Below are 13,830 nucleotides of genomic sequence, written 5' to 3' on the forward strand. Positions count from 1 at the left end.
TATGTGATAATAGCGTCGTCTCACACGAGTATGCTTCACCTACGTGTCCTCAGTGATCACTCAACAACTGACGTTCTTCAAGCCCCTTATGCACTCTAACAGGCCTGGTAACAACAACAATAACGAACAACACTAACGCTCTGTGGTAGCCGTTCTACACCGAAGCGCCAAAGAAACTGGTATAGGCATGCGTATTCAAATACAGAGGCGCATAGGAAGGCAGAATAAGGTGCTGCGGTCGGCAAAACCTATGTAAAACAACAAGTGTCTGGCACACTTGTGAACTCGGTTACTGTTGCTACACTGGCAGGTTATCAAGATTTAATTGATTTTGAACGTGGTGTTATAGTCGGCTCACGAGCGATGGGACACGGTACCTCCGAGAGAACGATAAAGTGGGGATTTTCCCGTACGACCATATCACGAGTGTACCGTGAATATCGGGAATATGGTATAACATTAAATCTCCGACATCGTTGCGGCTGTAAGAAGATCCAAAAAATACTGGACCAACGAAGACTGAAGAGAATCGTTCAACATTACAGAAGTACAACCGTTCCACAAATTGCTGCAGATTTTAATCCTCGGCTATCAACACGTGTTAGCGTGTGAACCATTCAACGAAGCATCATCGACATGTGCTTTCGCAGCTGAAGGCTAACTCTTGTACCATTGATGACTGCGCGACACAAAGCTTTATGACTCGCCTGGGCCCTGGACTGTTGATGACTAGAAACACGTTGCCTGATCGGACGAGTCTCGTTTCAAGTTGTACCGAGCGAACGGACGTGGAGACAACCTGAGGAAACCATGGAAGCTGCATATCAGCATGGGACTGTTCAAGCTGGTGGAGGCTCTGTAGTAGTGTGGGGCGTGTCGACTTGGAGTGATATAGGACCCCTGGCGCGTCTAGATACGACTCTGACAAGTGACACGTAAATAATCATCCTGTCCATTGTGCATTCCGACGGACTAGGGCAATTCCAGCAGGACAATCCGACACCCCACAACAATCCGACACCCCACACGTCCAGAAATGCTACAGAGTGGTTACAGTAACACTCTTCTGAGTTTAAACACTTCCGCTGGCCACCCAACTCCCCAGACACGGGCAATTTATGCCGATATGTTTTTTATGAAGTTAGTGAGTGATCCTTGCCTTATTAAAAATATTTTTGGAAGATCTTTGACAATGTAATGCGGGCCTAAAAACAGCTATGTAGAAAATATTTTATATTTGAAATTTAAAACTTTATCGGGGTACGGACTGATCTATAAAATTTCGGGAGAACCTCCAGATATCTGTAACTTGCGGGTACAATATTTCTTCGGACTGCTATCTGGCCCTCTCCACGCGAATCCTGACAAGCAGTACATAGGGGAGCTCAGTGTATTGCTTATCAGTACTCACCTGCAGATGGCCAGAGGTCTCTGCACCGACATATCGCACCAGCGAGTTACTGACATCCGGCATTTCTCCCGAAACTTTCTAGAACATGTTATATATATGATGCCCTTTTGATAGGGAGCTATCTATCATTGATGAATAGGAAAATCTTCTGCAGCCAACCGTTTGGTATTTTTATTTAATTTTACAATGACCGGTTTCGCCAAAACCTTGCCATCACCATCAGATCTTCGGAACATTTTTATTAATATGCACACACGCCACCACTACAATGAGAACACTTTTCAGTCGTAGGAAACGACATAGCGTTGCATTCTCAGACACATAAAATGTAAAATATGCATAGTACCAACTGTGTATCCAGGAGTGGAGACCAACGCATAGAAAGGGCGGTCGCGGCCCGAGCACATTGTAGTGGTGGCATGTATGCATGTTAATAAGAATTTTCCGAAGACCCGATGATAACAGCAAGATTCTATCGAAACGGGTGATTGTAGAATAAAATAAATGTTCCAAGCGATCTTGGCTGCAGAAGATGTTCCTATTCACCAAACATATCTTTCTCATTTGTGTGGCCACATCGTCCACAGTTGCTGTACAATTCTTTAAGGTATTATCGTTCTGTCGTCACAACTACCAGAAAATGTGTGTCAGTTTCCACCAGATGCGTTTCGCCTTATTGAGACAAAGCGTGATCAGGGTCTGTAAGTAAAGGTATTTTGAAACTGACTTGTTTTTAAGATCGAAAAATAGTTCGTTAACAATTTGTTAGTTTCTACTTACGGCAATTTCTGCCTGGTTTTTCGTCTACAGTCGAGAAACCAAGCGGAAATTTCGGTAAGTAAAAATCAACAAATTGTTGACGAACTGTTTTTCGATACTAAGCACAAATCCGAATCTAAATATCTTTATCACAGACGCTGATGGTGCTTCACCTCAATAAAGCGAAACGCGTCTGATGAAAAAACACGCATTTTCTTGTAGTAATAACGACGGAACGAAAATACCCTCAGGCAAACATATCTTACTCGGGATGGTTGTGATGACGATAGCGATGACGGTTTACCCACCGAAACGCGTAGTGGATGAAATACAAATTTCCTGATGTCACAGAACTGTAATACATTTTTTCAAGGTCTTTTATGTGTATCAGAAATTACAGGGGACCGAAAACAGAGCCCTGCGGCACTCCTCTTCTGATGCCTCTTAATTCTACGTGCCTGTTGCTACGCGGCCGATGCACTGTGGGGAACACACTTTGCGACGATTCGCACAGTGTCGGCCGCAGATGCAGCAGACGCAGCGGAGAGCTCCTCGCGGCGTTGCCACGCGCCACGCCTCGCCTCGCAGCGGCCGAATTGATCGCAGGCAGCGGCAGACACTTCCGCGGCGCCGTGGGAACGTTGGCAGGCCTGGCGGCCGGTGACGCGCGCGGCGCATCAATACGGCGGGCGACGCCCTGCCACAGCCACAGCCACAGTCGGAGCCGCCATCGCGAAGCGGCGACGCCTTGTGGAAGGTCAGACAGAAGGCGGCCGCGTCTCGCGCCAACGCCTGCCGTCCTCTGTGTCTCTCTGACAGCACGACTTACGTCAGAGGTGACGTGGCGTCAAGTCCAAGTCATGCAACCCACTCTGACTTTGAATATTTTATCGAGTCACCGTCACCATATACTTCGCGCATTAGCCGCGCGGGCACCTTCCCGTCCATTAACCCACCTCTCCCTCGGTGTCCTCAGACACCTCTTGCCGTACCGGTCAGCATTCAGCAGCTTATTTCGGTAGCCGTTTGAAGCCCATCCGAAGGAAACAGTGCACCCATTTTGCCCGTAATCTTAAAATCTTTTCTACTGTTTAGAAGATTTTCAGCTCTCTTCTAATGTCTCCATTGCAGATACGATCCAGTTCGCTAGAGCTTTTAATTCCGTTACAAACATCATTTCTTCTTGTTCTCTAATGTATCTGTCTTACGACAGATTTCAACTGGAGGTTTATGTACCTTGTTGACAACTTATTCCGTTTAATCATGCTTCATATACACTATAGGCCATTAAAATTGCTACACCAAGAAGAAATGCAGATGATAAACGGGTATTCATTGGACAAATATATTATACTAGAACTGACATGTGATTACATTTACACGCAATTTGGGTGCATAGATCCTGAGAAAACAGTACCCAGAACAACCACCTCTGGCCGTAATAACGGCCTCGATACGACTGGGCATTGAGTCAAACAGAGCTTGGATGACGTGTACAGGTACAGCTGCCCATGCAGCTTCGACACGATACCACAGTTCATCAAGAGTAGTGATTCATCAAGAGTAGTCACTGGCGTATTGTGACGAGCCAGTTGCTGGGCCACCATTGACAAGACGTTTTCACTTGGTGAAAGATCTGGAGAATGTGCTGGCCAGGGCAGCAGTCGAATATTTTCTGTATCCAGAAAGGCCCGTACAGGACCTGCAACATGCGGTCGTGCATTATCCTGCTGAAATGTAGGGTTTTGCAGGGATCGAATGAAGGGTAGAGCCACGGGTCGTAACACATCTGAAATGTAACGTCCACTGTTCAAAGTGCCGTCAATGCGAACAAGAGGTGACCGAGACGTGTAACCAATGGCACCCCAAACCATCACGCCGGATGATACGCCATTATGGCGATGACGAATACACTCTTCCAATGTGCGTTCACCGCGATGTCGCCAAACACGGATGCGACCATCATGATGCTGTAGACAGAACCTGGATTCATCCGAAAAAATGACGTTTTGCCGTTCGTGCACCCAGGTTCGTCGTTGAGTGCATCATCGCAGGCGCTCCTGTCTGTGATGTAGCGTCAAGGATAACCGCAGCCGTGGTCTCCGAGCTCATATTCCATGCTGCTGCAAACGTCGTGGAACTGTTCGTGCAGATGGTTGTTGTCTTGTAAACGTCCCCATCTGTTGACTCAGGGATCGAGACGTGGCTGCATGATCCGTTATAGCCATGCGGATAAGATGCCTGTCATCTCGACTGCTTGTGATACGAGGAGGTTGGGATCCAGCACGGCGTTCCTTATTACCTTCGTGAACCCACCGATTCCATATTATGCTAACAGTCATTGGATCTCGACCAACGCGAGCAGCAATGTCGCGATACAATAAACCTCATTCGCGATAGGCTACAATCCGACCTTTATCAAAGTCGGAAACGTGATGGTACGCATTTCTCTTTCTTGCACGAGGCATCACAACTATGTTTCACCAGGCAACGCCGGTCAACTGCTGTTTGTGTATGAGAAATCGGTTGGAAACTTTCCTCTTGTCAGCGCGTTGTAGGTGTCGCCACCGGCGCCAAACTTGTGTGAATGCTCTGAGAAGCTAATTATTTGCATATCACAGCATCTTCTTCCCGTCGCTTAAATTTCGCATTTGTAGCACGTCATCTTTGTGGTAAAGCAATTTTAATGGTCAGTAGTGTATTTGTAATGATGTCAGGCAAAAGTCTTGTATGTATCATTACACGGTAGTACCTCACGTGTATTGACTTTGTCCTCATAAACTATGTCTTTCATCCATCCCCATACACAAAAATCCATTGGTGTTACAATTTGGCGATCTGAGTGGCTACAGACGTGTAGCACCACAACCAATCCATTTCTGGGGAAAATGTTCGTTTAATTGTCCAGTAACGGCGTTGGTGAAATGTGCAGGCGCGCCGTCATGTTGAAGATACATTTGCAATCGCGTAGTAGGTAGGAACATCGGCGAGCAAGCGGGGCATTTCCTCTTGAAGGAAGTACGTCTCGCCAGTTAGATGTCCTGCGAAAATGAATGGTTCAGTAAAGTGTGTGTTGATTGTACCACAACGCACATTTATGCTACATCGCTGCTGGAAATTGCATTGCACTGTTGTATGTGGGTTTGCTTCAGACCATGCTTGCTCGTTATGTAAATTGTTTATACCATCTCGCGTAAACTGTGCCTCATCAGTAAATAAAATGGATTTGTGTAACTGCTGATTAGTATTTAACCAGTTGATCAACTCCAAGCGAGGGGCAGGAACTCCCGGCTGTAAATGATGTAATTTTTGTTTATGGCCGGCCGCGGTGGTCTAGCGGTTCTAGGCGCTCAGTCCGGAACCGCGCGACTGCTACGGTAGCAGGTTCGAATCCTGCCTCGGGCATGGATGTGTGTGATGTCCTTAGGTTAGTTAGGTTTAAGTAGTTCTAAGTTCTAGGGGACTGGTGACCTCAGATACCATAGTGCTCCGAGCCATTTTTTTGTTTATGGTAAGGATACAGATTATTGTACCTCAGTGTACGCCATACCTTAGATTGTGAAATGTATAATCGTGCACTGGTACCCGGGCTACGTTGAGCAGTATCCATAATATTCTCATCATCGTCTTCACGTATCGAGTGCTCTTACTGATTATGAACGCTAGGCAGACAACCTGTTCGAAATATTGCACTAGCAGTTCGTGCATTCGGAAACCTCCGTGTTGGATAACGTGCACGCGATATTCATTAACTGCAGCCGTAACATTACCATCACATTTGCCATAAATAAATACCATATCGGCGAAATCCTCTCTCGTAAATTTGAAAGGCATCCCTATTTCATAAATAATCTACAAACTACTACAGTTACTATGTGGTTTCACTTAAATACAGTGTTGTTATTATGTTCTCCCACTGAACAACAGAGAAAACTAACTCGTTTCAAGGTTATGAAACGACTGAAATAACTCACTAAGCTTGCCAACAATGACATACACGTTTCTACATTCTTAATGGAAAGTAAAAACAAAATTACTTGTATAATAATTTTTTCTGCTCTGGATGTTCTGGAAAACTACTGCAGATTCACGTCTGGGACATGTTTTATTAAATTAACTTGACCAATAACAACAAAATAAATGGAAATCGTGTTTTACTTTAACCTCGTACAGTTTTGCGATGGCTTCATATTAGCGAAGTTGCTAAATTTCAGGCAAAATCCTGAACATTTGTGGACCTATGTTTATATGAATTTTTTTCTTTTCTTTAGTTTTTCTTGTAGACTAACATATTAAAATATTTGCATATCTTCGTGAATCACCCTGTATCCGTTAGATCTGAATCAACTTTGCTGACCCTGTCAAATATCTGTTTTCCGATCGTCAGTTGCTCTACACAAATAGCATTTGTAAATCAACTTTTCCACTTTATTTAGCACGCTGCATTGAAATTAATCAGTACCTTCGTAACAGATTTAATAAACAGACAGTGAACCCGTAAGGAGTGCGAGGTGGTGAGGGTATCGGTGATTTTATAATACGGGGCAAGTCATAAAGTAAAGGATTTTCTTTTAAATTTTATTGGCAAAAGAACAATGGAAGTAGCTTCATTTCTCTTCATAATCTCCCCCAGCCTCTATGCACTCGGTCCACATTTTGACAAGCTACCCAGTTTCATCGTGCAAGAAGCTTTGCACCGACTCCAGAACCTCATCATCCGACGTAACTTGGATTCACACAGCTTGTCCTTCGTCGGACCGAAAAAGATCAGAATCACTTGGAGGTAAATCAGAACAGTACTCCTGCAGCACAAAAACAAAATTTTTCATGCACGGGACTGTTTACCAGCTGTATGACAGCGTGTATTATCCTGAAGCAAAATCACATGTTTTAAAAGCTACGCTCTGCTCTTGCGTTTCAGGTCTCGCAGTAGTCGACAGCATCTATCACTACTCACTGTCAGACGTTTAGGACGGTAATGAATGAACAATGGAACTTTCATGTACCAAAAGACTGTCATCGGCTTTCCTAAGGGAACGCTGTTGTTCGCAGGACGACACACGTGAAATTTTAAAGAGATTTATCCACTCGTAGATCTTCAGTTCACAAACACGCCTATCGCCACATTGGAACTGCATTTTGCGAATTATCTCCACAGCTTTAGTCCTTTCAGAGTACAGAAAACGAATCACTCTCCTCACTTCCTCCTTTGATTGTTATGGACGGCGATGCAGTAATGATGAAATCACTACGATTAGAGCTAGTCACTCAAACAAAACACGTAATGCACAAGAACAACAGTGAGCTTAAATCATATCATCACTGATTCAGTGTTGTCAACCTACGACGCAGAAAAAAGTTGCGTTTGGTTATTGATATGGCCTCGTAACTTTAATTAAGAGAGAGGATCATATCTTTATAGATGTCAGTGAACTCGTAACAAGAAGGAGAAGAAGATTATTCCAGAAGGGATGTTTAATAATCGTCTCAAGGCTGAATAATGCAAGTGAAACAAACTTTCTGAACGACTAGCCGCGCGGTGTAGCTGCGCGGTCTTAGGCGCCTTGCCGCGGTTCGCCCCGTCGGAGGTTCGAGTCCTCCCTCGGGCATGTGTGTGTGTGTGTTGTCCTTAGCGCAAGTTATTTTAAGTTAGTTTAAATAGTGTGTAAGCCTTGGGACCGATGACCTCGGCGGTTTGGTCCCATAGGACACTACCACAAATTTTCAAAATTTTCCTAGACGATTAAAAATGTTTTACGTACCGGGCAACGAACCTGGAATCTTTGCTTTTCGCTGGCGAGTCCTCCGCTCCAGGACGTAGTCCCATAGCGGCAGGAAGCTTCAAAATAGCCCACACTCCACTTCGGACTGAAATATTCGTTACGCGAAACAGTTTTATCATACGTATTGTACATATACTGTAAGCGTGGAATTATGAGTTATGGAAGATTATTATATTACAAGATTTTGGAGACTTGGAATCGGTAGAAAATTTTCGGTTGTTGAAAGACACATTCCTAATCATGTGCACAGAAATGGCGAATGTTTTGTCACCAGCAATTATTATGCCAAAGGGGCTTGGCAATGAAAGAGAAACTGTGGGTATAGCAGGCCACAAATTAGACACGTGTGCAGAATAAAGTTTCTCCTCGTGTTTTTCAAATGTGTGCTAGTTTTATCAGTTTAAAACCACTTTTCCATAATAATGAATCAGATACGAAACCATTTTAATTTCGAACAGAGTTAACAGCTTTATCCGCCGACATCATATTCCCCAATAGTTTTGCACAGCAAATCGTACTACACGCGACGCATTTGGGTAAGGTCTTTAACGCAGCGCGTCAATTGAATGGTATATTTTCGTAAGAGAAGTTTAAATATGAAAACTTCCAAATATGACACTCCAGCTTTGTAAAATGGCACCTGTTTGGTTTGGTTTGCAGTCGCGGCACAAATGTGTTCCTTCTGGTAAAACAGACACTAAGAATGTTTATCGCAACATTTATTCAATATTATTTGCACTATTTTGTAAAATCAAGTTTGTGACGATAGCTTGATCTGCAGAGTTCCAAGAGTAACTGATGAATGCAGAACAGGATGGCGTCATGCTGGTTCCAGTGTTTGCAAAGCTAAAGGGCCGTATTTAGGGGTTTCGGTATTATAGGTGCCATTATGAAAATATGCAGATTAATTGATGTACGGCGTTAAAGATCTGTCCAACCACAACATTTTTCCTGGAGCAACGATAGAGAATTATTTCAGCAAATAAAACTGTTAACAGCGAACATCAGATCTAGGCATCAGAGCCCTTATTTTAAGGTTACCCGCGTACCTCATCCTTCAGTGCAGAAGTCGACATCCAATTTCAATATTAAATAACTATCAGTTACAAACATCAGTCAACCACTGCCTTAAGATTTCCAAGGTTTGCACGCAAGAACGGGGATAAGCCTAATTTCACGATATTTTTTTAAAGCGCCGATTTCGATTATCTGTTGCGTTATATTTACGAGAAATTTTTCTCTCCCTAATGACTGGACAAGGATATCAGTGAGAACTTGTCGATGATCTTAATGAGGGAACTACCCAGAAATTCTCCTCAAGTAATTTAGGGAGACCACAGAAAGATCTAAATCCGAATGACTGGAAAAGGATTTTAAACTCATGTCTTCCGATTACGAGTCTTATAGTAGCAGCTTAAACAGTGCGCCACCTCAGCCACGGTAGCAACGAGAAGGCGACTGAATGGCGCAGGTAAATAGGAAGCAGTCGTAGCGGCCGTTGTGGAACTGAAATGCTGAGGGCGATGTAGACCAAAGGAAGACGTGCGTAAGGATTTCAGTCTTTTTTTTTTCAGCATGTGAGCTAGTTTCATCGTAGCTCTTTTTAGGGTTTCGTGCCTGAATCTGTAAAAACGGAACCCTTATATGACCGCGTTTTTGTCCGTCCGTCTGTCTGTCTGTCTGTCCTGGCCCACTGTTAAGAACTCTTTTTCTCAGGAACGAGTGAGCGTATGAAGTCCAAATTTATGTCACATATTAAGATCTATTGTCCATTGGTAGTGCAGAGGTTTTAAGCTTATAAGACAATCCAATCAAAAACAGATACGACTATCTGTGTCACATATGTTGATACTCGAAAACTCGCTCATCAAAACCTGCGGGGGGCTCCCGTTGACGTAGAATCATGTAATTTCGCAAGAAACAGAGTTTCACAGCACAAGTAAATTTAATTATATCACATGTGTTGTTGTTGTGGTCTTTAGTCCAAAGACTGGTTTGAAGCAGCTCTCCATGCTACTCTATCCTGTGCAAGCTTCTTCATCTCCCAGTACCTACTGCAACCTACATCCTTCTGAATCTGTTTAGTTTATTCATCTCTTGGCCTCCCTCTACGATTTTTACCCTTCACGTTTCCCTCCAGTACTAAATTGGTGATCCCTTGATGCCCCAGAACCTCTCCTGCCAACCGATCCCTTCTTCTAGTCGTGCCACAAATTACTCTTCTCTCCAATTCTATACAGTACCTCCTAATTAATTATGTGGTCTACCTATTTAACCTTCATCATTCTTCCGTAGCACCACATTTCAAAAGCTTCTCTTCTCGTCTAATTTTTATCGTCCATGTTTCACTTCCATACATGGCTACAAACAAATACTTTCAGTAAAGACTTCCTGACATTTAAATATATACTCATTGTCAACAAAGTTATCTTCTTCAGAAACGCTGTCCTTGCAATCGACTGTCTACATTTTATATCTTCTTTGTTTCAAACATCACCAATTGCTTTGCTGCCCAAATAGCAAAACTCATCTACTATTTTAAGTGTCTCATTTCCTAATCTAATTCTCTCAGTATCACCTTATTTAATTCGACTACATTCTGTTATCCTTGTTTTGCTTTTGTTGATGTTCATCTTATATCCTCTTTTCAAGACGCTATCCATTCCGTTCAATTGTTCTTTCAAGTCCTTTCCTGTTTCTGATACAATTGCAAAGTCATTGGCGAACCTCAAGATTTTCATTTATTCTTGCTGCATTTTAATTCCTGCTCCAAATTTTTCTTTTGTTTCCTTTACTGCTTGCTCAAAATACAGATTAAATAACATTGGGGATAGGCTACATAAATATATCTTTTTGCCATTATAACAAACCTTCCATTCATCATTCGTCAAAAGCATAATAGACAAGCGTTAGTTCAAGCAAACATATAATGTAAGCTGCAGTCATGTTTTGGTACGTATTTAAAAATATTTTATTAAATCTTCTATATCTGTATATATAAACTGAACTCCCCTCCTCGCTTCTTCTTGTATGTCCGCGCTAGTACGAGGAACTACTGTAGAGATTTTGTTGCGGTCTTGGTATTCCCAGGGCCAATATCGTACCAGTATGTATTTGGAAAAACAGGAAAAATTCGTTGATACTATCGATTCCCAGGATGGATGAACTATAATGATTAATTTTTCACGGAACCAACTCGCACTTGATCTGTTTTTCCCCTCTCACAATTAAAACTGTCACCACCAGTTTCATATTTGCTAGACTTTAATAATAATAATAATAATAACAGTAATGGCAAGGACGATGGCAATAGCTGTGATAGGTGTTTTACTTCATACTAACATCATAAACACAGGGCTGTGTACCGTGACTGTGGAAAGGTGTAAATGTGAGTTGCACAGCTACTTCCGGTCGTTTACGTCTGTGTTCGGGAAAAGTCAGTCTCGCTCTCTTATTCTTCTTTGTCTTGCGGTTAAAGACAACTTTGTGCACCCCTGAAGACTCCCTCGCTACCCCCAGTGGTGTTTCCCGTTACGTGGCTGGAATGTTCCTCTCCGCAGTCCGAAAGCCCTTCCATGAGCGCTGAATGTCAGTTTAAAATGCAGTTCGCAGTTCTCTTGAATCCTGGCCATTTTCCAGAACGGTAATTACAATGCTATTTATCTGGTGGATGGAAGGAAATCCACGGTATTTGTACACTTAAGCCCCAAAGAAACTGGTATAGGCATCCATATTCAAATACAGAGACATGTAAACAGGCAGAATACGGCGCTACGGCCGGCAACGCCTATTTAAGACAAGTGCCTGGCGCAGGTGTTAGATCGGGTACTGCTGCTACAATGGCAGGTTATCTGTTATAGTCGGCGCACGAGGGATGGGTCACAGAATGTCCGAGGTAGCGCTGAAGTGGGGATTTTCATGTACGACTATTTCACGACAGTGCGGAGAATATCGGGAATCCGGTAAAACATTAAATCTCCGGCACTGCTGTGGCCGGAAAAAGATCCTTAAAGAACGGGACCAACGACTACTGAAGACGTGGCAGAAGCGCAACGCTTCCGCAAATTGCTGCAGATTTCAATGCTGGCCCATCAACAAGTGTCAGTGTGTCAATGTGCGAACCATCCAACATTCGATGTGGGCTTTCCGAGTCGAAAGCCCACTCGTGTACCCTTGATCACTGCAAGACACAAAGCTTTACGCCTCTCCTGGGCCCTTCAACATCGGCATTGGACTGCTGATGACTGGAAACATATTGCCTGGTCGGACGAGTCTCGTTTCAAATTGTATCGAGCGGATGGACGTGTACGGGTATGAAGGCAACCTCGTGAATCCATGGACCCTGTATGTTATCAGCGGACTGTTCAAGCTGGTGGAGGCTCTGTAATGGTGCGGAACGTGTGCAGTTGGAGTGGTATGGGACCCCTGATACATCCAGATGGACTCTGACAGGTAACATGTACGTAAGCATCCTGTCTGATCACCTGCATCCATTCATGTCCATTGTCCATTCCGACGGACTTGAGCAATTCCAGCAGGACATGCGACACTCCACACGTCCAGAATTTCTACAGAATGGCTGCAGGAACACCCTTCTGAGTTAAACACTTCCGCTGGCCACCAAACTCCCCAGTCAAGAACATTTTGACTATATCTGGGATGCCTAGGAGCCTACGGATTTATGGACAGCCTTGCAGGATTCATGCTTTCAATTCCCTCCAGCACTACTTCAGACATTAGTCGAGCCCATGCCACGTCATGTTGCCGCACTTCTGTGTGCTCGCGAGAGCACTGCACGATATAAGGCTGTTGTACGAGTTTCTTTGGCTCTTCAATGTATAAGTAAAATGTAAATGTTTTTATTCAATTATTTCTGGTGGTATGGGAGATGCAACATTATCCCTATGCCACTTTTGATCCGTAATGGAAGATGAGTGGACGACATAAGGAAACAGACACACCACATTTGTAACTGAACACAGAATACTGCAACCAGTCATTTGTTTTTCAATATTCTTTTATTCGAGTTTTCGAATCTTTTCAGACTCGTCTTTAGATGGTGCACGTGGAGGCTACGTGCTTATTTCCATCCTGTGATGCTGGGTACGGGCTCTATGACAAGAAGATAGATAAAAAGATTTTAATGGTTCACCTTGAGTGACGTTTATGCAGACTTGTATACAAAGTAACTGTCCATACATCGACTGTATTATATGCACCCAAAACAGGTAACTGTCTTTCGCGGAAACACGCCATATCTTTCAGTGAATATCGTTGTAAAATGCACCATACGTACAGCACATGCTGCATGCTGGTGCTTTATCGTGATAATCGGTATGCATTTAAACTCATAATCAAAAGTGCGTTATCTGCGGCCAGTTGACAATCACAATGGAAGTTTCCAAGTGGATACAAATTTTGTATTCGGTATCCACGCTGTCGCAGTAAGAAAATCATTTTTCGATACAGCTTTCCGTATAAACATTACCCGTGACGACCCATTAAAGTCCTACCATCTCCTTGTCATAGAGCCAGCATCAGGCAGTGGAGGTAAACAATTAACTTCAGTGAAACTTCCTGGCAGATTAAAACTGTATGCCCGACCGAGACTCGAACTCGGGACCTTTGCCTTTCGCGGGCAAGTGCTCTACCAACTGAGCTACCGAAGCACGACTCACGCCCGGTACTCACAGCTTTACTTCTGCCAGTACCTCGTCTCCTACCTTCCAAACTTTACAGAAGCTCTCCTGCGAACCTTGCAGAACTAGCACTCCTGAAAGAAAGGATATTGCGGAGACAGCCTGGGGGATGTTTCCAGAATGAGATTTTCACTCTGCAGCGGAGTGTGCGATGATATGAAACTTCCTGGCAGATTAA

At 43.6% G+C, this 13,830-nt stretch overlaps 1 non-coding gene across 1 annotated transcript; it reads right to left on the reverse strand.

Moving 5' to 3' along the window:
• Positions 1–13,548: 13,548 nt before the first annotated feature.
• On the reverse strand, positions 13,549–13,623 carry Trnas-cga (transfer RNA serine (anticodon CGA)). Its single transcript has one exon. It is a non-coding gene; the product is annotated as a tRNA-Ser (tRNA).
• Between the last annotated feature and the right edge of the window lie 207 nt (positions 13,624–13,830).

Source organism: Schistocerca serialis, chromosome 2 (assembly GCF_023864345.2).
Source record: "Schistocerca serialis cubense isolate TAMUIC-IGC-003099 chromosome 2, iqSchSeri2.2, whole genome shotgun sequence".
Taxonomy (NCBI): domain Eukaryota; kingdom Metazoa; phylum Arthropoda; class Insecta; order Orthoptera; family Acrididae; genus Schistocerca; species Schistocerca serialis.